Source organism: Orcinus orca, chromosome 1 (assembly GCF_937001465.1).
Source record: "Orcinus orca chromosome 1, mOrcOrc1.1, whole genome shotgun sequence".
NCBI classification, from domain to species: domain Eukaryota; kingdom Metazoa; phylum Chordata; class Mammalia; order Artiodactyla; family Delphinidae; genus Orcinus; species Orcinus orca.
This window is the reverse complement of record NC_064559.1, coordinates 27345617-27362282: the sequence shown is the minus strand read 5'-3', so window position 1 is coordinate 27362282 and position 16666 is coordinate 27345617. Positions and strand designations below refer to the sequence as shown.

At 35.7% G+C, this 16666-nt stretch overlaps 1 protein-coding gene and 1 non-coding gene across 10 annotated transcripts in view; one reads left to right on the top strand and one right to left on the bottom strand.

Moving 5' to 3' along the window:
- The window catches only part of KCNT2 (potassium sodium-activated channel subfamily T member 2), a 413914-nt gene that overhangs the window by 99792 nt on the left and 297456 nt on the right, over positions 1 to 16666 (top strand). The gene's annotated exons all lie outside the window — the stretch shown is intronic.
- On the bottom strand, positions 7599 to 7703 carry LOC117198501 (U6 spliceosomal RNA). The gene has a single exon (XR_004479700.1). It is a non-coding gene; the product is annotated as a U6 spliceosomal RNA (small nuclear RNA).

Below are 16666 nucleotides of genomic sequence, written 5' to 3'. Positions count from 1 at the left end.
TTAAGGAGCAGAGAGGGATACTGAAATTCACATAGCGGCAGCAAGAATATTATTATTATTATGCCTATCCTATCACCATTCTTTTGTTATCTGTTATTTTCAGAACCATGTATTTAGAAATAACATACATATATATATAATATGTTCTATTATATAATTATAAAATAACATGTATGTTATATGATAGTATATATATGTCATAATATATATATAACATATATAAACATATATTATATAACAGTATAATATATTATAATATATATATAGTCCTATACTCCTAAGAAAGATTTTGAACAGATAGAGAATATACACTAGAGGCATTAACTGATTTTAAAGGATATACTTATAAATATATTTTCTTCTGTATCTATTGAGAAAATAGACTTCTGAGAAATCAAGTGGTATATCTTAGAGGTATAGCTAAAAGGAAATGGAGACCTGGGTTTTGTTTACATCTTTATGACACTAGATTAGCACAACCATTTAACTTTGTGGGTTCTCAGTCTCTTCATTTGTAAACCAGTGGGACGGAACGGAAGACCATTTCTAGCTCTAGTTTGTTTGACTAAAGAAAGAACCAGGCTAGTCTTAGAACATCTGTGAGAACACGAGGTCTGTCTTTGGGGCCTTCTCATCTATATTTCTTTGCCACTCTGTCCTCTTTCTGGCTCATCTTCTTTCTGCTAAGAATATTCAGGTGTCAGGGCCCACGAGGTTTCCTACTGAACTTCTTCCTTCTTGCAAAGGTTTATGATGACTATTTTTTTTTTTTTTTTTTTTTTGCCGTACGTGGGCCTCTCACTGTTGTGGCCTCTCCCGTTGCGGAGCACAGGCTCCGGACGCACAGGCTCAGCGGCCATGGCTCACGGGCCCAGCAGCTCCGTGGCATGTGGGATGTTCCCGGACCGGGGCACGAACCCGTGTCCCCTGCATTGGCAGGCAGACTCTCAACCACTGCGCCACCAGGGAAGCCCTATGATGACTTTTATAACTTGCTGTTTAGCTTAACCTCTACCAGAATACCCAGGCCTTATCCAATTAAACTCTGCTTTCAGCTAGCAATAAAAAATAAATACTCGAGTGAATCTAAGTAGCAGACTTACATGTTCATGTTCTCAGTTTTTAGTATGCATCACTTGTTGAAAGCCCTTATTTGGCGCCTGGTGCCCCAGCCCCTGAATGTCCATTTTTAACAAATTCCCTAACAGATTTGGAGGCTATTTGGGAAACATAGGTCTAGGATTTTTGTATATTGCCAGAGATTTAGAAGGATTTATTTCAAATTATAGATAGAATATTTGGGGTTTGTGACATGATGCTTCAAGTCACATAATAAAATTGTGTATAATTTTTATAGGTTTTACTCCTTAGACAGTTCTCACTCTCTGGCACGGGGCCTATTTCCTGCAGAATAATTGTTTCTTTTCTCCAATGAATTTTCCCATATAGTATTTCACCTAGAGTTCATGTGTAAAAAAATGGAGTCACAATTGAGAAAAATGGAAGAAAATGAACTTTCAAAATTACAAATTAGTCATCTATTCTATATATAGTAGTAACAATTTATCCCTCCCCTCACCCACCCCCTGGCAACCACAAGCTTGCCTTCTACATCCGTAACTCTATTTCTGCTTTGTAGATAATTCATTTGTCCCCTTTTGTAGGTTCCACATAGCAGCGATATCATATGATATTTGTCTTTCTGTGTCCGACTTCACTCAGCATGACAATCTCCAGGTCCATCCATGTTGCTGCAAATGGCATTATTTTGTTCTTTTTTATGGGTAATATTCCATTGTATATATGTACCACATCTTCTTTATTCATTCATCTGTTGATGGACATTTAGGTTGCTTCCATGACCTGGCTATTGTAAATAGTGCCGCAATGAACATTGGGGTGCATGTATCCTTTAGAATTATGGTTTTCTCTGGGTATATGCCCAGGAGTGGAATTGCTGGATCATATGGTAGTTCTATTTCTAGGTTTTTAAGGAACCTCCATACTGTTCTCCATAGTGGCTGTACCAATTTACATTCCCACCAACAGTGCAAAAGGGTTCCCTTTCTCCACACCCTCTCCAGCATTTATTGTTTGTAGATTTTTTGATGATGGCTATTCTGACCCGTGTGAGGTGGTACCTCACTGCAGTTTTGATTTGCATTTCATTAACAATTAGTGATGTTGAGCATCTTTTTATGTCCTTTTTAGCCATCTGTATGTCTTCTTTGGAGAAATGTCTATTTAGATCTTCTGCTCATTTGATTGGGTAAAATAATATTTTAAAAAACTATGAAAACAGATCTTCCTTAAGTGACTTACTGTAGAAGTTCAATGCCAAGAATAGGTTTTTAGTATTTTTATTTATTAGTTACTATTGTTTTCTCTAATTCCCCTCATATACTCATTTTCATGGCATATAAAAGTTCTGCTTATTTAATGAGCAACTCCATGAAATTCCTTTAAATCTATTGCTCAGTGGATGGCCTTGGGTCTTTACTAGAAATGCTGAAAATTTGGACCCAGTCCAGACCTACTGAATTAGAACCTGCATTTTATGAGATTCCTAGTTGATTTGTATCTGTTTTAAAATGTAAGAAGTGCTACCTTAAAATACTTTTCCTTGGGCTCTACCAGACTGGAGTTTACTTTTAATATGTTACATTATGAAATTACAAATTTTTAATAATAATGTTTTAAAAAATAGCTGTATTGTTTTTGTATAAATTATACATGTTTATTTAAGATATAAAGATAATACAGAGAAATGGAAATAAGGAAACTCACTCAACCACTCAGAAATAACATTATCATATGATAATTTTAGACATTTCTATATACAGATATAGATGTAGCTATAGGTAGAAAGATGGATGGATGGATGGATGGGGAAAGGACGAGAGAGAAAATTTTGCTGAAGTGAAATCATGCTATCTATAAAACATTTTAAAATGAAAGATACTAAGTTATTTTTTTCTGAAATCGGAATTATTGAGAATTTATAAATACGAAGAAATTTAAGTGAAATTGAAGGTATTGCTGAACTTGAAGCAAACCTTTCTTTACAAGAAGAGGTATTAGATTTCAAATGTCTTCTAAAATGTAATAACATTGTGTTTCAAGTTTGGACATCTGTTTTCTGTCCAATGAAGGATGAGGAAATAAATATCATTGCACTGCTTTGCACTTTCACCTCCCGATTTTGTTTCTTCAAAACAATTTTTTTTTGCAATGTCAAGGTTTCTAATATTCACGTTCCATTCTACCATCATGTTTTTAATAGTTGTTTAAGCTTACTACTTTATTTAGGGGTACAATTATCTTATCAGTAGTACTTACAGCATCTCCCATCCTGAATTTTTATTTTGATTCATTTCTTAAATGCAAAGATTTCATTAAATATTACTATTCTCTTCCCAAGACAGTCCAACAAGTATTGTTTTCTTTAGCTTCTTGCATGCTTGAGAAGGCATGTTGTCCTTCTCCTGGAAGGCCAAAGTGCATGGATATATACTTTGTTATTCTTTGATGCTTAAGACTGGTGATACTGCTGTGCTTTCAGAGATTATTTTCTGGAAGAAATCTCAGAACAGTTTAATACACCTATCTCCCCCTTCTTGTACTTAGGGAGTATATATACAACTCTTTTTCTATGAAGTTTAGTAACTTTACCAGAATATCTTAGCTTTACTATCAATATTTTTGTGGTGCACAGTGTGCCATAAGTTGCTGTAGATTTGAGTTTCCTTTACTTCAGTACAGTTTTCTTTGATAAAGTTTAAAATTTTTTTCTCCATTTTACTTGTTCCGTTTCTTGGGAACTCTATCTGTGTGTTCAGATTTGTTTGTTTTTCTTCTGTTTCATAGTAATAACCAGCTTTGTTACAAATGGGAGATTTCATCACTCACTCGACCCTGATGTGTAGAGTTTTCCTGTACTATGTCATTACCCTTAGGAATTATCACCAATGTTCTATTTCAGAGACTGATGAATGTTCTGAACTGTGGCCACAGGGTACAAGCAGAGGTGACTTGGAAAACACTCAGAGTTATGGGAAGATGTCCATCTGTTGATAATATAAATGTCACATTGTTGGCTGCTATCACTGGAAGGCCCATATGGCCCAGAGATGGCAAGTAGCTCATTAGGCTCCCCTCTCAGAAGATATATAGTTTCCTCTATAATAACGACACATGGTATGATATCAGGAGTACAAGCGACAAAAGAAAAAAAAATAAATTTACCTTACCAAAATTAAAAAATTGTGTGTTTCAAAGGTCATCATCAATAAAGTGAAAAGATAATCCATGGAATGGAAGAAAATATTCCCAAAACATGTATCAGATATTCTAGATATTTATAATCTACAATATATGCACAACTTTTACAACTCAATAATCAAAGGACAAATAACCCAGTTTTTAAAAATGGGCAAAGGATCTGAATAGGCATTTCTGCAAAGAATGTATACAAATTGGCCAAGAAGCATAAGAAAAGATAGCATTACAGCCATCATGGGCATGGAAATCAAAACCACAGTGAGAACCTCCTTTCCACCTACATCAGTGCCCTCATATATTGCTGGTGGGTGTGTAAACTGGTGCAGCTGCGTTGGAAAGCAGTCTGGCAATTTCTGAAAAGGTGAAACACAGATTTACCATATGACCCAGGAATCCTAGGTGTACACTCAAGTGAAATGGGAACATGCGTTCATGCAAAAACTTGTACGTGGGTGTTTATAGTAGCTTTATTCATAATAGCCCCCAAATAGAAACAAGCTATGTGCCCATTAATAGATGAATGGGTAAGTGCAATGTGATATATCTACCCAAAGAATACTGTTCAGCAATATGAAGGTATTAAGTACTTGTACAAGGTACAACATGGATGAACCTTGAAAATATTATGCTAAATGAAAGGAGCCAGTCACAAAAGATTGCATATTGTGTGGCCCATTCATATGAAATATTCAGAATAGGCAAATCTATAAAAACACAAAGTATCGATAGATTAGTCTTTGCCAGGGTCTGGGGTGGGTTGGGAGTGGGATGTAGAGACGTTGCTCATGGTGGATGGGTATAGGGTTTCTTTGGGGGGCTGAAAATATTCTAAAATTAGGTTTGGTGATGGTTGCACAACTCTGCTAATATACTAGAAACCACTGAATTGTATACTTTAAATAGGTAAATTTTGTGCTACGAGAATTATATCACAATACAATTACTAAAAGAAAAAAGCCAAGTGGAGTGCAGTCTTGCTCCCAGGTTTCTCTTTGGTCCCTCATGATATTAGCAGCTTCCCAGTCAGACTGTTTCCCCAAGGTCATGGCTCTGCTTATACTCTGGTACCATTTTTCTGTCCCTCTTCCCCTCAGTCCAGGTGGTTCCTTTCATGGTCCTGGTGAAGATCAGAGCTAACACATGGAGGTGGCTTTATTCTTCCCTTGCTTTCTTTTTAATATTACAGTCACTGCATCATTATACCCTGCTTGTCTCCCAAAGCCTTCTTTTTTGCTTTCCAAAAACCTCTGGTGAAAGTAAAAATACAAACCTAGACAATTTTTTTTAATGGTTGTTTTTGGGATTAGGGTTGTGGGAAATATCTCATAATTCACAGGAATTGTAATTCCTGCTAGTAACTTTTGGCATGTTTGGAGAAAACAGAAATATATTTGAACCAAATCATGTTTTCCAAGTCTGCTAGGCTTCTTTGAGAAGTCCACTGGGCTTTTTTTTTTTTTAATCTTTTGCTAAGAATGAAATGAGGATTGATTTTTTTCTCTTCCTCTTGTCCAGGAAAACATTTCATAAATTTCAGAGTTAAACCCACTCTTCTTATTTTGTGGTCAGTTTTTATTCCAAAGTTTTTTCCTCAACTGCTCACATCCTGAGAAAAATTTCACTGTTTAATCTCACAGGAGACATTATTTGTATTACAAAACAAATTTGATCATGTATAATGAGACATAAAAGTGCCAGGCCTGCTGATGTGCTTTAACACTGCTTAGGGCATTCTTTTTCCAGTGAATTTTATGTCTAAAAACAAATTAGGAAGAAAAGACTACTCAGTGAGAATATGGAATCATATCAAAGAAAGTGTTCAAACCATCAGAGAGTTTCTGACATCCAGCAGTTCACTTCCAGACTAGAGATGTATTAGGCAAATTTATTTCCAAATAAATTTGGAAATCTAAAATTCTAAATCGAAAATTCCACAAGATGCCCTTTTACGTTTATAATTGTAACCCCATTTATAATTAAAACACTTCTGTTAGTTTGGGAAGAGGGTTATTAGAACTTGAAATATATATGTATAAATATTTTTACATAATTAAAGTTGTATAATATATTATATGTTATAATTAAATAATATATATTATATATAATTATAAAAATTTATATAATTTTTCAAAAATAATTTTTAATATGTAATACATTCACATGGTTTAACATTTTAAAACTGTGCAAACAGGAATAGAAGAAATAGAATGAAAATTCTCCCTCCTCCCCCCCACCCCCTCCCAGTTTGCATTTCCAAAGACAAGCAGTTTAGCTGGTCTTTTGTTTCTGGTATATGGTTCAAGAAACATTCTACAAATTTGGAAGGATATATATATATACATATTTCTTTTTTTCATCTTTATACAAATGCTAGTGATTATATTTTGTACATTTCTTTTTTTCACTTTATACGAAGTCTTGGAGATGTCCATTTTTCCAACATGGAATGGTTCCTTAAAGATTAAAAAAACAGGGCTTCCCTGATGGCAGAGTGGTTGAGAGTCTGCCTGCCGATGCAGGGGACACGGGTTCGTGCCCCGGTCCGGGAGGATCTCACATGCCATGGAGCGTCTGGGCCCGTGGGCCATGGCCGCTGAGCCTGCGCGTCCGGAGCCTGTGCTCCGCAGCGGGGGAAGCCACAACAGTGAGAGGCCCGCGTACCGCAAAAAAAAAAAGATTAAAAAAACGTAAGTTAAATGTACTTTACAGTTTTTAAAAATTAAGTTTCGTTTTTGTCTGGACTCCTTTTGTCTCGCAATATTTTCTTTTTCATTATATTCTTACTTTCACAGATTTACCTCTGAGAGTATTAAGATGGTAGTGTGATGTTTTAATTGCTATTCAATCTGACAAAATTTATCTTTCTGTGGTTATACCAGAAGAAACTTCTGATTGATAATCCCTCGTGAGATGTACACAAGACATTTTGCTGAGATTAAACTTTAGTCTTCTGATTTCAGAATCCTCACAATTGCAGTATGTTAAAATGTTAATTCTCTAAGATATTGCTGAGAGACAGATGGGATAATTATCTACATATCAAATATAATTGTTTGGAAGTTACAAATTAAATCATGAACCAAATTTCTTATGCATGAAGCTTAACTCTAGTGAATTCCCTTGAAGAATTGTAAGTCAATAGCTTTCAAGACCACTATCACTATATTTTAAATGAATGGTTTGCTTACATGTTAGCTAAATAGTTATATTATCAATTTATAACAATACAAAATATCTCACAGTATTTATTTCTGTTTTCACTTTGTTCCTTGGTGTTCTACCAGCTTTTTTCTTTCTGACCCTTCAGATCTCTATTCCTTGGTTATTTTCTCGGCTTTGTGGAACTCTGTCATCTTTGCACAGGGACCATGCTTATCTTCTCTGCATGGTTCCAGTTCTGGTAGATCTGATGCCTAAGTGAGCATTCTGAACTCTGGACCAGGTTAAATCCTCCTTCTATATGTTTCCTTAACTCTCCTCTTATAACACATATGCCAGCATCTTCAGTATCCATCATCCTTTTTCTTTTCTTTTTTTTTTTTTTTTGCGGTACGCGGGCCTCTCACTGCTGTGGCCTCTCCCGTTGCGGAGCACAGGCTCCGGATGCGCCGGCCCAACGGCCATGGCTCACGGGCCCAGCCGCTCTGCGGCATGTGGGATCTTCCCGGACCAGGGCACGAACCCGTGTCCCCTGCATCGGCAGGCGGACTCTCAACCACTGCGCCACCAGGGAAGCCCAGTATCCATCATCCTTTAACAGAACCTCTTGTTCATTGTCTTCAGGAGGAGGACCATGTCTCTCTTGTTCATTGTTTTCTCTCCACTCTCAAGCTGGGTGCCTTACCCATCGTAGGCACTCAATAAATTTATGTATTTTCGTTGAATGGTTGAGGGAATGAAATAACGGACTTGAAAATACCTCCCAACTTCTAAGTTCCATGGACATGTTCATGATTCTTTCTCAACTAAGTTATTTGTTCCTAATTCCCATTTCTTTGAGGCTGAGCAGGTTGATAACTCAGAAGGAAGATTATGTAAGAAGAAGGGAGAACCCTAGAAAGTTGCCTGGAATTTAGTCTCCTCCAACCACTTCAGATATTCCAGACTTATGTTAGACCTCTGACTCCTGTATCCAGTATTCTATATGTTAGGCAGAGTTCTATGAAAATGCCTACATGTTTACTCCAAATCAATGATCTCTGAAGTTTTACATACATAAATCAGATGTTATGAAGTTTTATATACAAAATCAAATGGAAGTTGCTCCTTTTCCTTGTCTTGAAAAGACAATATCACTTTGTGGCTATGTCTTTGGAAGGGTAATGCATATTTGGTTCAATTCATAGAAGGTAATTAAGAAATTCTAATTAGATTAAAAAGTGCACCTTAGAAACTATATTTTTTTAATAGAATACGTTAGGTAGATTTTAACTCAGTGTAAGTGAGTTAGTTATTTAAGCCTTTTAAATCTTGATTTTTAAAATTATAAATGTTATATTTCTTCCTTTTATAAAAACTATACACAATTTTTTCTTAATTTGACAGAGGAAAACATTGTGCTTAAAGGGTTTGATCATCTCTCTTAAAAAATAAGCATATACTTTGAATAGGTAACATATTTACATATATTAATAATCAATGACTGTACAAGAATGTTGTGAAAAGTCTTTCTCCCGGCTTTGTCCTCTACCCAATTTTCATCCATACCTCCATTCAATGAGCATTTTTTTTTTTTTTTGCGGTACGCGGGCCTCTCACTGTTGCGGCCTCTCCTGTTGCGGAGCACAGGCTCCAGACGCGCAGGCTCAGCGGCCATGGCTCACGGGCCCAGCCGCTCTGCGGCATGTGGGATCCCCCTGGACCGGGGCACGAACCTGTGTCCCCTGCATCGGCAGGCGGACTCTCAACCATAGCGCCACCAGGGAAGCCCTCAATAATCATTTTTTTTTAGTGTCCTGACATCATCTCATCTCATAGGATATGGATTAGTTAAAAGTCCAGGGTGTATTATCAGATAATTAAAACAAATCCTCTATAATCAAAAAGTGAGTCTCTTAAAGGTCTTGCTAAAATGCAACAAAATAGGTTATGGCAGAAGATAGGATATTCTGCTTGCTAGAACAGGAATCAGCAAATTTTTCCTATGGAAAGGACCAGATATTACCGTAATTAGTCTAGGCCCTGTAGGCCGTAAGGACTCTTTTACAAGTAGTCAACTCTGCTGTTGTAACTTAAAGAGCATCTGTACACAATATGTAGATGAATGAACATGTTTGAGCTGAAATAAAACTTTATTTATGGACATTGAAATTTGAGTTTCATATGCCATGAAATCTTCTTCTTCTTTGAATTTATTCCAGACATTTAAAAATATAAAAAACATGCTTTGTTCACAGGTTATAAAAAAAACAGGCAGTGGGCGAGATTTGGCTTCTGAGCTATTGTTTGCTGACCCCTGAAGTACAGCAAAATATGTTGTTGGGTTCTGAACACAATTCATTTCATTTTTAACTGATGTTTTTTGCTTTAGTGTATTCAAAATACTGATTATTAAATATCTTAATTTTTTTTTGTCTTATATGTTCAATTCAATATATTACTTAGGGAAGAAGACATAACACTTTCAAGTGATGATTAGATGCTAGACACTTGGTACTTTATCTCGCTTAATCCAGTTACCAACACTATGAAGTAGATATTATTTCTATTTGATAGACGAAGTAATGAAGAAGAGGATTAGCAACATTTCCCCTATGTACTAGCTAGGGGATGGACTGTAGTGTTTTGGGGTTTTTTTTGCGGTACGTGGGCCTCTCACTGCTGTGACCTCTCCCGTCGCGGAGCACAGGCTCTGGACACGCAGGCCCAGCGGCCATGGCCCACAGGCTCAGCCGCTTCGCGACATGTGGGATGCTCCCGGACCGGGGCACGAACCCACGTCCCCTGCGTCGGCAGGCGGACTCTCAACCACTGCGCCACCAGGGAATCCCTGGACTGTAATTTTTAACAGAGGTTGATCATACTCCATGGTTATAGAACTGAACAACAACAACTACTATTCAGTCACATAAATATGCTGCTTCCACTTGGCACCATTCTATGCTCATGGAACTTAGGTGTTCAAAGTTTTGTTGCTGTCTGTTGGTAGGTTGATGTTCAGTGCTGCTATTTTCACAAACATATAAACAGGAAAATTGAATTCATAGTGACTTTCATTATGTAATTTTCACCTGAGTGATTTTACTTTATCTAGCTTCCCTTTTAAGGGAAATTGGATTGGAAAATTGGCAAATGGAGTTTAAAATAGAGGGTTTTTTTTTTTTCCAAATATGGTCCCTGACTTGCAGTTATATGTATAATTTAATTTTTCTTTCTGCAATTTCAGTCTGTTTCCTCTTGCATCCTCAGATGTTCAGAACATTGGATGACACCCGATATCAGGGGATTGTTTTTCGCAGTGGTTAGAGGGAGAATGAAGTGTTTTTCTGGAGGGATTATAACATTTGTTAAAGCATGCGCTCTTTCTCTGGGACTTAAGACAATTAAGAGTGTGATCCTTTCATCCCAACAACAGCATTGAATTATAGCTATAATGTTGAGAGTAAAATTCAGCTACCCTTAAAAAGGGACTTCAACATAGGAAATGTATTTTACTTTATTACTATTTAAATTTAAACAAACCTTTGTTGAATAGATACTGATTTATTGCATAGAGATTATTTCAGAGTATTTTACGAGTTTATTAAATTATTTAAACAGGATTGTTTCAGTAAAAGCAAAAACTAGTAGCATGCCATTATAATTAATATTATCACTTGTTTGGAAAAGGTTAAATTTTCATTTTGCGTTAGAATCTTGCACTAATAGCTTGAAATATGTTAACCAATTGGATGATTATGACCTTCAACAGTCATCTGCCATGCTGTTAAGACATTCTGTCTTTAGCTCTGGCAAATATACATTTTAAAATCCTTTTAGAGATTTGTGGGTTTATCTCCGGTGTACCAGAGCATTCTGTAATTAAATAATTAAATTATTGATTCCAAATCATAGGGCTTTAGAGATCAATTTCTTTAATTTTAATGATCATTTAAAGGCTAATAATTAGAAGGTTCACTTACTGACCTGTAGATGTCAGAGAAAAAATTTATTTCATATCTGCTTCCACAATTTAAAGCAGAAACTAATACTAAGATCATGCCATTGCATTTTATTCTATTGATAAGAGTTGCAGTCATTACTTAATGACTATAAAGGAGGAAGAAAATCCCCTCTTTGTAAGAAGAGTAGTTTATTTAAAATAAAAACTAAATATTGTGTGTGATGAAATTGAAAATATTTGTCAAGAATGTGCAATAATGCCGTTCTATGTAAGAGACACTAATACCCTTAAAAACATTAGCTGTTCTTATTTTTAACTTTTTTACAGAGTGTAAGATATTAATATTTTGATATTTATTCACAGAAGTCAGAAATTTATAGTTAAAACATGATAAGCATGTTGAAAATTATTAAATATACCAATGATTATACTTTATGTATGCATAATAATGATTTCGGAAAGCCCTGTGAGGGAGGGCATAGTATTCTCAGCAGGCCATACAGTGCCCAGTACATATGGAGTACTCAAATGTTTATTGAATGAATGAATTAATGGCACTGATATTCTATCTACTTTGTTTTATCCCCCCCCAATCTTTTTTTCTCATATCCTTTTGTCAATCCTCAGTAAATAGTCCTATTATTTTTTTTAATAACTGAAGAAGCTCAGTTAGTTTATAATGGATAATTTCTTGAAATATATTAGTTATTTAAAATTATTCTTTGTGTTCATTTCTCATTTCTGTCTTCAGGAAGTTATTTAACAACACTTTGGAGGAAATACATGAAATGCCCTCACTTCAACAAAATATAAAACTGTAACATAATAAAACATGAAGAGGGAGTTAAAGCCATTTATTTATTTTTCATTCAAATAGAGATACATTTCATGGAAGTGCATATTTCATTTCTGAAGCTCTAATCCTCTGAATACATTTTTAAGTTAATTTTTCAGCTGGGTGGTGCTAGGATATTGTAAGCAGAAGTTAGAAAATTTTGAGACTAATGAATCAAGATAGTCAAATGGTATATTGAAAACGGAGTCTTACAATTTAGTAAAATCTCATTTTAATATGGCTTGACATTATATACAGTTGTAGATACTTCAGATTAGGGTTCCCTATGAACATAATTACCTATAATTTGTGTTACATATAATATCCTTCTCCTATCAGGTCATGATGCTACAAAACCAAGGTTATAAAAATGTACGAAGAAAATGAGCATGACTCAAAAACATTTTTTGGACTGTTTTTAAAGAGCCCAATTTTACTACATTTTCTGAAATACTTATTAGAGTTGTTTTCAGTTGTCTTTTTTCATTGGAGTTGTCATTAACTGATTCAGGTGGTTTAGATTTCCCACTTCCTATATGCTACTGATACTGCCTTTATTATTTTTTTAATTGAAGTATAGTTGATTTACAATGTTGTGTTAGTGTCAGGTGTACAGCAAAGTGAGATATATATATATACATATGTACATGTATATATATTTATACACACACACACATTCTTTTTCAGATTCTTTTCCATTATAGATTATTACAAGATATTGAATATTGTTCCCTGTGCTATACAGTTGGTCCTTGTTGCTTATCTATTTTATATATAGTAGTGTGCATCTGTTAATCCCAAACTCCTAATTTATCCCTCCCCCCACCTTTTCCCTTTGGTAACCGTAAGTTTGTTCTCTAAGTCTGTGAGTCTGTTTCCGTTTTGTAAATAAGTTCATGTGTATCATTTTTTGTTTTTAGATTCCACATATTAGTATGATAATCTCTAGGTCTATTTATGTTGCTGCAAATGGCATTATTTCATTCTTTTCTATGGCTAAGATTTCTTTGTGTATATATACCACATCTTCTTTATCCATTCATCTGTCGATGGATGCTTAGGTTGCTTCCATGCCTTGGCTATTGTGAATAGTGCTTCTATGAACATTGAGGTGCATGTATCTTTTCAAATTATAGTGTTCTCCAGATATATGCATAGAAGTGGGATTGCTAGACCATATGGCAACTCATTTTTAAGGAATCTCCATACTGTTCTCTGTAGTGGCTGTACCAATTTGCATTCTCACCAACAGTGTAGGAGGGTTTCCTTTTCTCCATAAGAAGAGCTCATCAACTTGATTATTTATCAAAGCATATTAATAGAGCGGGATATTATCCTATAAACATCCCTTTTTACATGCAAAAGTTCAAATAGAAAGCAGAGGTAATTGATTTTGGCTCAGCCGCAGGGAATCGTTAAATATATTGAAAAGTGTGTTCTGCTGATAAATTATTGGAGGTTGCAATATAGTTACAATTTTTTGACTTTTTCTTTTTATTTCATTTAATAAATATTATGCACACAGAATCCTGCTAGGTATACTGAACATTCTAGTATGAAATAAGAAACATATGGTGGTCTCAAGGATTCTGTCTGTCTTCTCGTTTGTTTATCTCCACATTTTCCTTCCTTTCTGGTTAGTAAGACTCATGTTCCAAGTTTGAGCTCAGAAATGTTAAAGGGCTCCAGCATATGAAGTTTAAAAATGAACTTAGCTGTTGAATGGCTCTGTTGATTTAGTTCTGGAAACTCAAATGATGTCCAAATACATTACATGGAAATGGTACAAATCACCTACTTTTCCCTGCTTCTTGCTTGGCTACTGTTGGTGTTGATGATACTATTCAGAGTCAGAATGAGTTGTTCCTGGCAGCGTGCACTGTTAGCCCAAACTCTGATGTTTTGAAAAGATATTTCATGGACTAAAGGTTTAAGTCAGAATATTATTTCTGTTGATCCTCATTTGCAGTCACTGTGAAATAAATGAATGTGAGCATGTGATAAGGCATTTCTTTCCTAAGAGGGAGAAAAGACTAATGAAGGCTTTGTTTACTAAGAAAACCCACTTTACTGTAGTATTGAGCAAATGAAGCTAAATCACCAATTTGAGGATTTTGATGGCTTATGCATGGGCAGAGCAAAAAAGTTAGTTCACAGATAAGCCTACCTAGGTACTCTCTGCCATCACTTTATAAAACTTCTAAATGCTAGGAAATACTGCTTCAGCTGTGCTTCTGCACTTCCACCAGCAGCCATATGGTCTAATTACATTAAATTGCTGGAATAAAGGCATCTCTGATTACTTCATGGAGAGAGACTGTAGTACAGCCTGACTAGAGATCCTGCTATAATCATCTTGGAACCCTTGAGTTATTTTTGTTGTTTCAATAAACTTACCACAAATCTACATTTCTTAGTGATAATACTGGGACGCCTTACTAAAATGTCTATTTGCTGTGGGGTAAAATTTTATTAGCCTTGTGTGATAATGATGGTTATCTTAAGAATACCAGGCTAATAAGGATATGAGAAAGAAAATCGAGAGGCTACTATGTCAGTTTCTATATTAGGTATTGCACACGCATTCTCATTTCGTTCTCGTTAACATTAGGAAGTAAGAATTACTACCCCCATTTCACCACTTCGAGGAAACTGTGAGTCTCAGAACAGTTAGGTAACCTTGGTTTGTTCAAAGTCCTATGGGACTAGCCAGTCTATGCAAGTCCTGTGGCTCTGAATTTTGTCCATTTCCCTCAACATTATAATCCTCAGATGGTAACCTGTTCTCTAGGAAGTCTGCTTGGGGATTCTGCTCTGAGAACTGTGGGACTCCCTGATGGGACTGGTGGAAAAGTATGGGTCCAGCTCCGTTGAGTTGAAGAAAATGCCTCCTAAGCTCTGAACAGCAAAGCGCATACATTGTACTAGAAGGAATGACAGAAGCAACCTCCAGAGACTCTGCAGAAGGATATAAGTTATAGGATAACTTAATAAGGATATTAGGTAATAAGGATATTAATAAGGTAAATAAGGATATTAGGTAATACAGTGCTTGATCTATGGTGATAAGGTCAAGAACTTATGTTTTGTAAAATTGCTATCTACAGTAAATATTTGGCCTTTGATTTATTCTTCTAAACTTCTTTTCTGAGCTTAGCAAATAACCCTGGGAAGCTGGTAGGGCCTGAAGTCTAATTACCTGAACTAACTAGTAAGTAGCATTTAGGATGAGGAGCTCTCAATTCTGACTCTGGATGTCATGTGATTTCCAGCATGACGTACTTTAAAATGACCTCATGTCACCAGAGAGCAATTATTTGGATCTTTGTAAATGACATCCAGAAAGTGATTTTGAAGGGATACACATTTTAGGAAATAAAATCGTGGTCAAACTTTGTGATAGTGATGTCACTTGGTACAACTGGTTCATTTTCTTTAGTTAGTGCTTTATTTATTTATTAATTTATTTTTTTAAAATTTTTTGCGGTACACGGGCCTTTCACTGCCGTGGCCTCTCCCGTTGCGGAGCACAAGCTCCGGACGCGCAGGCTCAGCGGCCATGGCTCACGGGCCCAGCCGCTCCGCGGCATGTGGGATCTTCCCGGACCGGGGCACGAACCCGTGTCCCCTGCATTGGCAGGCGGACTCTCAACTACTGCGCCACCAGGGAAGCGCAGTGCTTTATTTTTATTACATAAGTAGTACGTGGTCACTACGGGAAAGGTGGAAAATAATTGATTAACAACAACCACCAGAAACTTCAAAAAACCCACAAAAGCATAATTTCATCAATGCTAATAACTTGGTGTATAACAATCCAGATTTTTTTTTTTCTATTTTGAAATGTATGGGCTTTATCTAAACAGAATCAAACGACAGTGGTATTTGGTAACCTATTTTTGTTTGTTTATTTATTGGTTTTCCACTTAATAATATATTATGATTGGCTTTCCATCATTATTTGTGATGGCTTACTCTTCCATATTATTGATGTACCAAAAATATTTTTATCTGATTTTCTATTATTGGGCAGTTACATTGCTTTGATTTTTCACAATCCAAGCAAGATTATAATGAGTGAGGCTACAAAAGAAAAAAGTTTATATACTTCTGTGCACCATTGTTATCATATAAATTGCTAATATCTTCCTAACATTATCACTGCCTTTTAATGAGACTTGTACATTTTATGTATGTCTGTATTTTTATTAATTCATACATATATATATATATTTTTCTTTCACATACTCTGCCATTCCAGTTATGCCTAGAAGAACCTTCTCCTCATTTACTGTGTCCCTCAATATGTCAGCCATTTTAAAGGGCCATGCTAAACAATAATGTCCTCTTGGAATTTAACATTTAGTGTGTATATATTTTTTAGTTGCAGAAAGCCCTTGCTGTTTGAAATATGATCACTCATATTGTTCTGAGTTGTAAGGCTTGTG